We start from the raw sequence: 12894 nt of genomic DNA, 5'->3' as shown, positions 1-12894 counted from the left end.
GTAGTGTAAATGATGGAGGTAATTACTTAGCACCTCAGCAAATTATGGTAGATATAGTGGTATTAAAAAAATCTGGGATCACTTAGTACCTTGTGGTAGCGCCAGTTAAACTGAGTGCCAGCTAGAGCAAACAGTGCAGCAAACACCAAAGATTCACTGATATTAACACTCCTCTTTTAAGAGGAAAGTGATGTTAACCCCAAGTTTAGAGTCTGTCTATCTCTGTCTATCTCTGTCTTCCTCTGTCTGTCTGTCTATCTCTGTCTCTGTCTACCTCTATCTATCTGTGTCTGTCTTTGTCTATCTGTCTCTGTATCTCTTTCAATCTGTCTCTCTATCTGTCTGTCTATCTCTGTCTCACAGGTACACATAAATACAAGTATACATAGTGTAAATTACCTAGGATAACCCAAAAAATCCAGACAAAGTGCTATACTCTGCTTGAAGATGTGAGTAAACGTGATGACGCAGTTTTGTGGCTCTCTCTGAGACAGAGAGCTAGACAGATAGACAGAGCTTGACAGAGACAAATAGACAGAAAGACATTTTTGTGTACCAGCCAAAACAAAGTGAGGGCAGTGCTCATCAAATATCACCTCTAATCTTTTCTTATCAGCTGCACCCTCCCCCACTTCTTATCATTTTTTTTTTTATTACACTGGCCGATTCCCACCAAGGCAGGGTGGCCCAAAAAAGAAAAACTTTCACCATCATTCACTCCATCACTGTCTTGTAAGAAGGATGCTTTACACTACAGTTTTTAAACTGCAACATTAACACCTCTCCTTCAGAATGCAGGCACTGTACTTCCCATCTCCAGGACTCAAGTCCGGCCTGCCGGTTTCCCTGAACCCCTTCATAAATGTTACTTTGCTCACACTGCAACTGCACGTCAAGTATTAAAAACCATTTGTCTCCATTCACTCCTATCAAACACACTCACGCATGCCTGCTGGAAGTCCAAGCCCCTCGCACACAAAACCTCCTTTACCCCGTCCCTCCAACCTTTCCTAGGCCGACCCCTACCCCGCCTTCCTTCCACTACAGACTGATACACTCTTGAAGTCATTCTGTTTCGCTCCATTCTCTCTACATGTCCGAACCACCTCAACAACCCTTCCTCAGCCCTCTGGACAACAGTTTTGGTAATCCCGCACCGCCTCCTAACTTCCAAACTATGAATTCTCTGCATTACATTCACACCACACATTGCCCTCAGACATGACATCTCCACTGCCTCCAGCCTTCTCCTCGATGCAACATTCATCACCCATGCTTCACACCCATATAAGAGCGTTGGTAAAACTATACTCTCATACATTCCCCTCTTTGCCTCCAAGGACAAAGTTCTTTGTCTCCACAGACTCCTAAGTGCACCACTCACCCTTTTCCCCTCATCAATTCTATGATTCACCTCATCTTTCATAGACCCATCTGCTGACACGTCCACTCCCAAATATCTGAATACATTCACCTCCTCCATACTCTGTCCCTCCAATCTGATATCCAATCTTTCATCACCTAATCTTTTTGTTATCCTCATAACCTTACTCTTTCCTGTATTCACTTTTAATTTTCTTCTTTTGCATACCCTACCAAATTCATCTAGCAACCTCTGCAACTTCTCTTCAGAATCTCCCAAGAGCACAGTGTCATCAACAAAGAGCAACTGTGACAACTCCCACTTTATGTCTGATTCTTTATCTTTTAACTCCACACCTCTTGCCAAGACCCTCGCATTTACTTCTCTTACAACCCCATCTATAAATATATTAAATAACCACGGTGACATCACACATCCTTGTCTAAGGCCTACTTTTACTGGGAAATAATTTCCCTCTTTCCTACATACTCTAACTTGAGCCTCACTATCCTCGTAAAAACTCTTCACTGCTTTCAGTAACCTACCTCCTACACCATACACCTGCAACATCTGCCACATTGCCTCCCTATCCACCCTGTCATACGCCTTTTCCAAATCCATCAATGCCACAAAGACCTCTTTAGCCTTATCTAAATACTGTTCACTTATATGTTTCACTGTAAACACCTGGTCCACACACCCCCTACCTTTCCTAAAGCCTCCTTGTTCATCTGCTATCCTATTCTCTATCTTACTCTTAATTCTTTCAATAATAACTCTACCATACACTTTACCAGGTATACTCAACAGACTTATCCCCCTATATTTTTTGCACTCTTTTGTCCCCTTTGCCTTTATACAAAGGAACTATGCCTGCTCTCTGCCAATCCCTAGGTACCTTACCCTCTTCCATACATTTATTAAATAATAGCACCAATCAGTTTTTATCTCATCTTATCATGTGGACTTTGTTTTTCATGCTTCAAGGCAACTTAGTATTACCTATTATTATTATTATGTCTCCTCCTCCTCCTCCTCCTCAACCTCCTCCTCCTCCTCCTCCTCCTCCTCCCTCCTCCTCCTCCCTCCTCCTCCTCCCTCCTCCTCCTCCACCCTCCTCCTCCTCCCTCCTCCTCCTTCCTCCTCCCTCCTCCTCCTCCTCCCTCCTCCTCCCTCCTCCTCCTTCCTCCTCCTCCTTCCTCCTCCTCCTCCTCCTCCTCCTCCTCCCTCCCCCTCCCTCCCTCCTTCCTCCTCCTCCTCCTTCCTCCTCCTCCTCCTTCTCCTTCCTCCTCCTCCTCCTTCCTCCTCCTCCTCCTTCCTCCTCCTCCTCCTTCCTCCTCCTTCCTTCCTCCTTCCTCCTTCCTCCTCCTCCCTCCTCCTCCTCCTCCTCCTCCCTCCTCCTCATTCCTCCTCCTCCCTCCTCCCTGCTCCTCCTTCCTAATCCTCCTTCCTCCTCCTCCTCCTCCTCCTCCTTCCTCCTCCTCCTCCTCCCCTTCCTCCTCCTCCTCCTTCCTCCTCCTCCTCCTCCCTCCTCCTCCTCCTTCCTTCTCCTCCTCCTTCCTCCTCCTCCTTCCTCCTCCTTCTTCCTCCTCCTCCTCCTTCCTCCTCTTCCTCCTTCCTCCTTTTCCTCCTTCCTCCTCCTCCTTCCTCCTCCTCCTTCCTCCTCCTCCTTCCTCCTCCTCCTCCTCCTCCTTCTTCCTCCTCCTCCTTCTTCCTCTTCCTTCCTCCTCCTTCCTCCTCCTTCCTCCTCCTCCTCCTCCCTCCTCCTCCTCCTCCTCCTCCCTCCTCCTCCTCCTCCCTCCTCCTCCTCCTTCCTCCTCCTCCTTCCTCCTCCTCCTTCCTCTTCCTCCTCCCTCCTTCCTCCTTCCTCCTCCTCCCTCCTCCTTCTCCCTCCTCCTCCTCCTCCTCAACATCATCATCATCATATACTTCCACATATACAAAACATTGCTGGGACATATAAATACTTTGTAGATATTCCAAGACAATATTAAATGACCAAGGCAGGTGTAAATGTCCACCTGTCAGTGTGTTTGTGACAATTTGAGTACAATTTCAGTACCTAATACTAGTGTCAGAACAAAGATTGGTTTTAAAATGACAAGAACTACTACAAATTATAATTATCAGAACTTAAAAATTGTATAAAATAATATGAAAAATAAAAAAAAGGTATATTGGCAACACTTCTGCAAGCTCTGCAAGCGGCAGGACTCAATGTTGCCGTCACCTGAGCATCCAGTGCCAACTTCTCGGCCTCATATCTCGGTAAATACTCACCCTAAATTATATTTTTTATTCTAAAATACTTAAAAAAAATGTGTTCTTTTTTTTTCTATAAAAAAACTTTTTTTTTTTTTTTTTTTTTTTTTTTTCCAAAATATTTGGGGCGCTGCGCGAGTGAACATATATATATACGTTTGGACCGTTTAAGGGTTAATAGCCTTAGAGAGGGACAAGACTAAAGGTTCATGAATCATGAAGCTGCAAATCATAGAAATTTTACATGTTTCCTTTATCAACATACTGGTCATATCGGCATGCCATTGGTAAGACAGTGTAGTCAGTGATGACGAAATTGTTTCTTATTTTTCGGGTTATCCGAACTTGGTGGAAAACAGCTGATGTGTTAAAAAAATAAATTACTGGTCATCTCCCACTGAGGCAGGGTGACTCGAAAAAAAAATCTACGTTTTCTTCTTTTTACATTTAGTAATTTATACAAGAGAAAGAGTTACTAGCCCCTTGCTTCCTTTTTGGCCATATCTAAGTAAATATTTATCCGGTCAACTTAAAGGAGGGGTTTGGGATATTGGCTGTTTGGAGTGACATCTAAACTGTCATATGTGGGCACCTCAGCAAAGACAGTGATATGTGTGAATGATGGTGAAAGTGTTTTCTTCTTTGGGCCACCTTGCCTCGGTGGGAGACGACTGACGTGTTAAAACAAAACCTGTAAAAACTGGGGTGTCATCGCATCCCTTGCTAATATGCTTTCTTATTGATAATTGCACTTAGAGTAATTATTAGATATGTAGTCTTTAAGCATTAATTTAATGTTTTATATATATATACTATTGTGAAGGGACTGTTAAAATATAGTAAGACATCAGTGTTTACTCCAAAATCCTCTTCAGAACAATGCTTCCACACCTCAAGATCTTTTTTAAGTGACAATTCAAGCATTTTACCAATATCCAGGATTTCCTCAAATAGCTCCTACAGTGTTAAGTAGTTTATCTTCAAGTTCTTCTTAATCATATTATTTTTTTACTGGCTTCTTTCCTATGAATTTGGTTCCTCAGGCTATTCCTTCTTTGTCAACCTCTTGCAGTATTTCATTTGTATCTTCAAACTCCTCATATCTTGGTTCTTGCCAGATCCACAGTTTCCTCAACCTAACTAACTCCTTCCTTACTTAAAGGAAAAAAGAGATAAATTATTCACCACTGAAGGTCATAATTAACCCTACCCTTCATTTACACAAGAACATCTGCAATGTTAAATTTATGCAAGTACTTTGGCACAACAGTCTTGGAACCACCATCCATTACTGATGAGTTTTTACATAACCAGGCACATGTATTTGTGCTGGAATGTCTTTCTAACTTCTCCACTATCAAGAGTGAGTGAGGAGAACCTTGAATGCAAGATTATCTTTCTGGCCAAGTATATCTTGACTGCAGGAATAAAATAATGCCTTAATCAACAAACAGGGTTTGTCTTGATGTTTTAGAGAACTGTAAATTATCATTGCCTTACGACTGAACTGTTGCATTTGTTCAGAGAAACAAGGTAATATTTACTTCCTTTGTAACAAGCTGCACTTTTTACTTGCTTGTTAATGTAGGTTCTAGATGACATGCACCTTCAAGGTTGTCCTATATTGTCACCATTAAATACTCAGTTTAGACTGGAACCATTCTCAGAAATAATTTGTTTAGAGTATGCAGGGAAATTTTGCATGACAGTATGATCAGCTGCTGTACTCTTGACTCCACATTTTGTGTTATGAAGTTGATTGTCCTTTCCTAATGTTTTCAAATAGTCACACAAACATACTGTTGTAAACACTCTCCTTAAGCAATGTTTTGCAGTATTGTACATGAGGGTTTTGTGTCTTACTTTCTGAACATTAAGTAGGGACACTTTCCTTGTTTTCTTCTTAGTCTTTACACTTGTTAACATTTCCTTGTGTTCTGTCTAATTGTATGTATGGTGAATTATTTTTATTTATTTTTTATTAACACATTGGCTGATTCCCACCAAGGTAGGGCACCCCTAAAAAGAAAAACTTTCATCATCATTCACTCTATCACGTCTTGCCAGAGGGGTGCTTTACACTACAGTTATAAAACTGCAACATTAACACCCCTCCTTCAGAGTGCAGACACTGCACTTCCCATCCCAAGAACTCAAGTCCACCCTGCCAGTTTACCTGAATCCCTTCATAAATTTTACCTTGCTCACACTCCAACAGCACATCAAGTATTAAAAACCATTTGTCTCCATTCACTCCTATCAAATATGCTCATGCATACTTTCTGGAAGTCCAAGCCCCTAGCACACAAAACCTCCTTTACCCCCTCCCTCCAACCTTTCCTAGGCCGACCCCTACCCCGCCTTCCCTCCACTACAGATTTATACACACTCAAAGTCATTCTGTTTTGTTCCATTCTCCTTACATGTCTGAACCACCTCAACAACCCCTTCTCAGCCCTCTGGATAATAGTTTTGGTAATCCCACCCCTCCTCCTAATTTCCAAACTACGAATTCTCTGCATTATATTCACACCACACATTGCCCTCAGACATAACATCTCCACTGCCTCCAGCCTTCTCCTCATTGCAACATTCACCACCCATGCTTCACACCCATATAAGAGTGTTGTTATAACTATACTCTCATACATTCCTCTATTTGCTTAGACAAAGTTTTTTTGTCTCCACAGACTCCTAAGTGCACCACTCACCCTTTTCCCCTCATCAATTCTATGATTCACCTCATCCTTCATAAACCCATCTGCTGACACATCCAGTCCTAAATATCTGAATACATTCACCTCCTCCATACTCTCTCCCTCGAATCTGATATCCAATCTTTTTATCCTCATCACCTTACTCTTTCCTATATTCACTTTTAATTTTCTTCTTTTACATACCCTACCAAATTCATCCAGACAAAACATACAAGCATTATGCATCACATATGCATATTTAAAGTTTCCATCTTCAGTACCCTTGGAGCTGATTATTATATTCTGCTTGATACCTCTAGCATCACTGATATTCCTCTTGGGTGCTATGTTGAATGTCCAGAATAGAACAAGGAACAAGACAAACCCAACTTGTGTTGAAGGGAAGGAAATCAACTATGCAAACTTAAGTGATTTTTACATATAATTTGAGTATTCTGTGCCATAAAGTTTTTCAAATGGTAATCAAGAAAAGAATTCATTTAATCAGTTGTATTTACACAGAATCCATACTACAAGTTTGAGTCCATATTATCTCATTTTTTAATCTATTTCAGTGCTAACTCTGTAGCTGACATCTTGATCAAGATAAAATCTTACCTTAAATTTGGAAACTACACCTCTTGTTTGAGCTCTAATAATCTTGCCTGTAAATTCTAACTCATATTACATTCAATTTTAAGCCTAGAGGTCTCCCTCACTAGTGTAGAGTTTAATTCAGAATAGGCTCATTGGATTTGCCACACTCAAATTGCTTTCTTTTATATGAATATAAACCCACAGACTGCTTTTTGAAGAGGTATCCCTCAGATGGTACCTCACTACCACAATGATGCACACTGAACACCAACCGTCCGATGGTACCTCACCACCACAATGATGCACACTGAACACCAACCATCCGATGGTACCTCACCACCACAATGATGCACACTGAACACCAACTGTCCAATGGTACCTCACCACCACAATGATGCACACTGAACACCAGCTGTCTGATGGTACCTCACCACCACAATGATGCACACTGAACACCAACCATCTGATGGTACCTCACCACCACAATGATGCACACTGAACACCAACCGTGCAATGGTACCTCACCACCACAATGATGCACACTGAACACCAACCATCCAATGGTATCCTTCAGATAGCACCTCACCACCACAATGATGCACATTGAACACCAACCATCCAATGGTATCCCTCACCACCACAATGATGCACACTGAACACCAACCATCCGATGGGGCACATGAGTTAAAACTGCACAGCAACCACTCACTCTGATGACAGTAGTTTACTGGCAAGTTTCCACAGTGAATTCACATAAAGTGAAGGGGAAACTTTGTATTTGAATCACAACTGCCTCTAGCTCTGAGTCTGTTGGCTCATTTGAACTATTACTGGGTGGCATCTGTTTTTGTACAAAAATGGTCATGTGTTTATAAGAAAATATGATATCATTGAAATATAAAGACTACATGATCATAGATTACACTGCGGATATACACCTGAATGTATCATGTAAGAGTGAGAAAACATTCCTGGTCAAGCTATGTATTGAACAGGGCACCTGGTGGAAACACATATTTGTTTAGAGTCCCTAGAGGTAAGACAGAGTAGCATTTGTCTCTAATTTGGTGAGCTTTGAAAAGGTGGGATTGAAATATACATGCAAGTGTCCCATTGTTTACATAAATAAATAAATAAAGTTGATTTCTTTGTAAAGGTTACAATGTGTAATTGCAATTTTTATTTGCTAAGCACAAAGATAGCCACTATCATGCCCAGGCATTTTGGGCAAACTAATCTTAATACATAGTAACTAATTAAAACTAGATAAGATAATAGTACATAGTAACTATATTTAAAACTAAACAAGGAATAGTGGTTACCTGTTTTACAATCTTATTTGAACTTAATAAATCTTATTTAAACTTAGTGCAAAATCTAACTTACAAGTAATGGTGCAAGTGGTAATATTTTATGGAATGGCAGAATTAAAAGCCAGGAGGTCATATAAGACTGATTAGAAGATGTTTTGGCAGATTTGGTTAATATTGAGAAAGAAGATGAATTTTATGGATTGGCAGAATTAAGAGCCTAGAGATCACATAAGACTAGTTAGTAGATGTTTGGTTGATTTGGCTAATATTGTGAGAGAAGATCCTCTTCAAGGGGGGCTCCTTGGCGTGGTGAAGAGGCTCTTGGTCTGAGGAATTAGACCTGTCGGTCTACTTCCTCAGACCGAACCTAATTACCCCCCAATCCCCCGTTCCCTATCCCATCCTCCCCTTTTTCCTTTCCTCCTCCTCCTCCCCACCCCTCCCTTTTGCCCTTCCTTTTTGGTCTTTTTTTTTTTTTTTTTTTTTCCTCCCCCAGGCACGCTAGTTCCTAGGTAGGGGAAAGGGTACCGGGGTCCATCCCATTCCGTTGAGGTTCTTGGCGGTGGCATAGTTTGCCGTGGAATCTGGATTGCCTGGGGATGTCCTGATCTCTCTCCGGTATCCCGGAGGGTGGCTTTGGGTGTCTCTCGGGCGACGGGTGTATCTCTGGAAGCCACCTTTCGGATTCCGGGGGTGGTGGCCGAAGGAGGTATGCTTTGTGGCGGATTTCCGGCCGCCCTCTCTTTTGTCCACCGAGGTAGCTCGGTAGATGTAAGGTTGCTATCCCGGATTGCCGGTTTACTGGCATGATGGGTAGGGTATGGCACGGGTTCCATGCTGCATCTGCGCTACTTGCGGTGCTGAGGTCCTCTTGGGCGCAGAGGGAGATTTCTGGCCCTTTCATTCCTCCAAGGAACTATCCCTCCCCGGTCCCCCCTTTTTTTATTCTTTTTTTTATTTTTATTTTCTTTTCTTCTTTCTTTTTTTTCTTAAAAACAAAAAGAAAGAAGTAACCTAACCATGGCAGCCCTAGTCCATGAACCTGCTACCCCCGGGCCCCTTCTTGATACCGCACCCCGTTCTGACCCCGCCTCGTCTTTGGACCACTCTTCGGACACTCCTCATGCCTCTGTACCTCTTGCCGGTGCTGTTTCCTCATCCGCTTCAGGTACTGAGGCCTCGACTGACTCCTTCGATTTATCTGACCTTCGCTCTCCTCTGACTATGCTTCCGGCCTCTCCCTCTACGGTGCGGCAATTTTCGAATCGCCGGCCCGTTCCACGTCGGACCAACTCTGGTCCCACGCCTAAACGACAACGACAATTACCTGCTGATGATACTTCTCCACCTTCTCGTTCTTCTCAGAAAAGATCGACACGTCCTTCACTACCTTTCCACGCTCAGTTTCAGACTGCACAATGGACTAAATTCTTCACTTTACGACCGACTTCCTCTACTGCCTATCTTTCTGACCACAGTATTGGCAAGGCACTCCTACGCCATGTTGGTAAAGATATTTCTTTTCATGCTCTTAAGAGCGGTACGCGCATCGTCACTGTACAGAATGCTACCCAGGCTCATGAGCTTTCTCGTCTTTCCCATATCGATACTGTTCCTGTAACTATTGAAAAGCATCATTCCCTCAATTCTTGTAGTGGTACCGTCATTCTGCCCCATACCATAGTTCAACAAAATTTCCAGACATGTGGCACTGACATTCTTGAACAGCTGGAACTCCAAGATCTTCCAATCCTCAAGGTAGACACTTACGTTCTTCCTGCCCGTGGGCGGAGACGATACCCTAGCAATGTGGCTCGTTTAACTTTTGACAGCCGTGAACTCCCATCCTCAGTTTATGTAGCAGGACATCGGTTACAAGTTCGAAAGGTGATCCCTACACTGCAACAGTGTAGAAATTGCTGGCGATTTGGCCATCCAGCGAAATATGGCAGATCTATCGTCGAATGCCCAGTCTGTGGTGCCGATGACCATTCTAATACGTCTTGCAATCGACCTCCCTCTTGCCTTAATTGTCATGAGGCTCACCCTTCGTACTCTCGCCGTTGTCAAGTCTACTTAAACGAGCGGGAAATCCGTTACCTCAAAGAGGCAGAAGGTCTCCCTTATGCCATGGCAGTTTCTCATCTCCGCCTCCAAGGGAGACTACCTCGTGTTTCTTATTCCCGTATTTCAAAACGTCCCCCCACTTCTGGTATCCCATCTTCTGCACCCACCTCTGTGGTTACCTCTCCCATAGTCACTCCTGTAGCTAATTCTTTTGCTGTCCTCGGCTCAGACGTCCCTACTTCAACGTCTCAGTCTGATCTTGCTTCTTCGTGTTCTCTCTCACAAGCCTCAGTAGCGACGAGATCTCGTATGACACCTCCCAATCGTCCCTCTACTTCTCAAAAGTCAAAACAAGGTCCGTTAACACCTCCTACCCATCTTCCACCTCCTCATTTTCCCTTCCCTGTCTCTGTACCTGGTTCTCCCCCTCTCACTGGCTCTGTTACAAGTGTAGAGGTTCACCCTCCTCCTCGTACTGTACCTTCCTCCCCTGTTCCCTCCCAACTTTCTTCCTCTTCTGCCACCTCCCAGGTTTCTGCCTCTTCTGTCCCCTTCCACGCTTCTCCAGTTCCCTCCACCCTTTCGCCCCCCCCTACCTTGGTACAGTCCATTACAGTTCCAATCTTTACTCATCCTCCCCCTACCATTTCCAATATTGTCTCCCATACGACGTCTCTGAATTCTGAAACACTTGAAGCAATCTCTGAATATATTGCAGAGACCAAACCATCAATGGACACTGATCCACCCTCCGCTCCTTCTCTCTCCTCTACTCCATCTGCGCAACTCCTTTCTTCACAACGCACCGTTCCTTCGCTGCTTGAACGTTTTCCACTGCCTCCGCATGTGGACTTTTCTAACCCCTCTAGTCCGTAGGAACCCTTACCTGCGGATTTCAGGTATCTTTATCATTGCCAATCATGGCCTATTTACAGTGGAATATACGCGGCCTCAGGGGTAATCGGGGTGAGCTTCAAATGTTACTCTCCCAGTTTTTCCCTGTTGGTGTTTGCTTACAGGAACCAAAATTACACTCTGCTGTTATCTCTCCCATCTCAGGCTATAATTTATTGTATTCTTCAGATCCTTTTCCTGATGGGACCTTTAATGAAAGTGCCCTTCTTCTACGCACTGATATTCCATACCATCAGCTATTTGTTCGTACTTCGCTGCATTACACAGCAGCCCGTATCCACTTGCATAGGTGATATACGCTCTGTTCTTTATATCTCTCTCCTTCTCGGGCATTATCTATTCCGGATATTGCCTTTCTTGTTTCGTCATTACCACCACCGATTCTGTTACTTGGTGATTTTAATGCGCACCATTTCCTCTGGGGGGGGTCTCACTGTGATTCCCGTGGCATTCAGTTAGAGGCTTTTCTTGCCACCCACCCCCTCCATGTTTTAAATACAGGTACTCACACCCATTTTGATCCTCGGACTCACACTCTCTCTTGCATCGATCTCTCAGTCTGCTCTTCCTCCGCCGCATTAGACTTCACTTGGCCTGTTCTTCCGGACTTACGTGACAGCGATCATTTCCCAATCATTCTTACTTCCCCTTCATATTCACCACCTCTTCGCATCCCACGCTGGCAATTTGATCAGGCAAATTGGAACCTTTACTCACAACTAACTGTTTTTAGAGAGGTTCCTTCTTCGTCCTCCATCGATGAGCTTTTACACCTCTTCTCGTCCTCCATTTTAACCGCAGCTTCTCATTCTATACCCCAAACTTCGGGCAGGCATTCTCAGAAATGCGTGCCTTGGTGGTCTTCTGCTTGTGCTCGTGCAGTACGTTTGAAACGCGCTGCATGGGGCAGGTACCGGTACAATAGAACCACAGAGAGACTTCTTGATTTTAAGCAGAAGTGTGCGATCGCTCACCGTGTCATCCGTGACGCTAAACGCACTTGCTGGCGAGATTATGTCTCCACCATCACCTCTGCTTCCTCTATGAGTGCAGTCTGGAAAAAAAGTACGAAAACTGAGTGGTAAATATTCTCCTGACCCGGCTCCTGTTCTGCGGGTTGCCGGTGTTGATATAGCAAACCCACTAGATGTTGCCAATGAAATTGGCAATCATCTGGTCCGTATTTCTCAGGGACTCCATCTATGCCCCTCATTTCTTTCCTCGAAGTCTGCCAGAGAGTTAGCACCCTTGGACTTTTCTTCTCTCAGAGAAGAACAGTATAATGTGCCTTTCACACTTCAAGAACTGGAGGCAACACTCTCAGCTTGCCGATCATCGGCAGCTGGGCCCGACGACATTCATATTCGTATGCTACAACATTTACATCAGTCAGCCCTTGCAGTCCTATTACGCCTTTACAATCTTATTTGGTCACAAGGAGTTCTTCCACAGCTGTGGAAATCCGCCATTGTTCTCCCTTTCCGCAAACCAGGCACTACGGGACATGAAACCTCCCACTATCGTCCCATTGCTCTTACCAGTGCAGTTTGCAAAGTGATGGAACTCTTAGTAAATAGACGTTTAGTGTGGCATTTAGAGAGACACAACAGTCTCTCCACACGTCAATATGGCTTTCGTAAGGGACGTTCTACCATAGACCCCTTACTACGCTTGGATACGT

Source organism: Cherax quadricarinatus, chromosome 52 (assembly GCF_038502225.1).
Source record: "Cherax quadricarinatus isolate ZL_2023a chromosome 52, ASM3850222v1, whole genome shotgun sequence".
Lineage (NCBI taxonomy): Eukaryota > Metazoa > Arthropoda > Malacostraca > Decapoda > Parastacidae > Cherax > Cherax quadricarinatus.
This window is presented reverse-complemented; position numbering follows the sequence as displayed.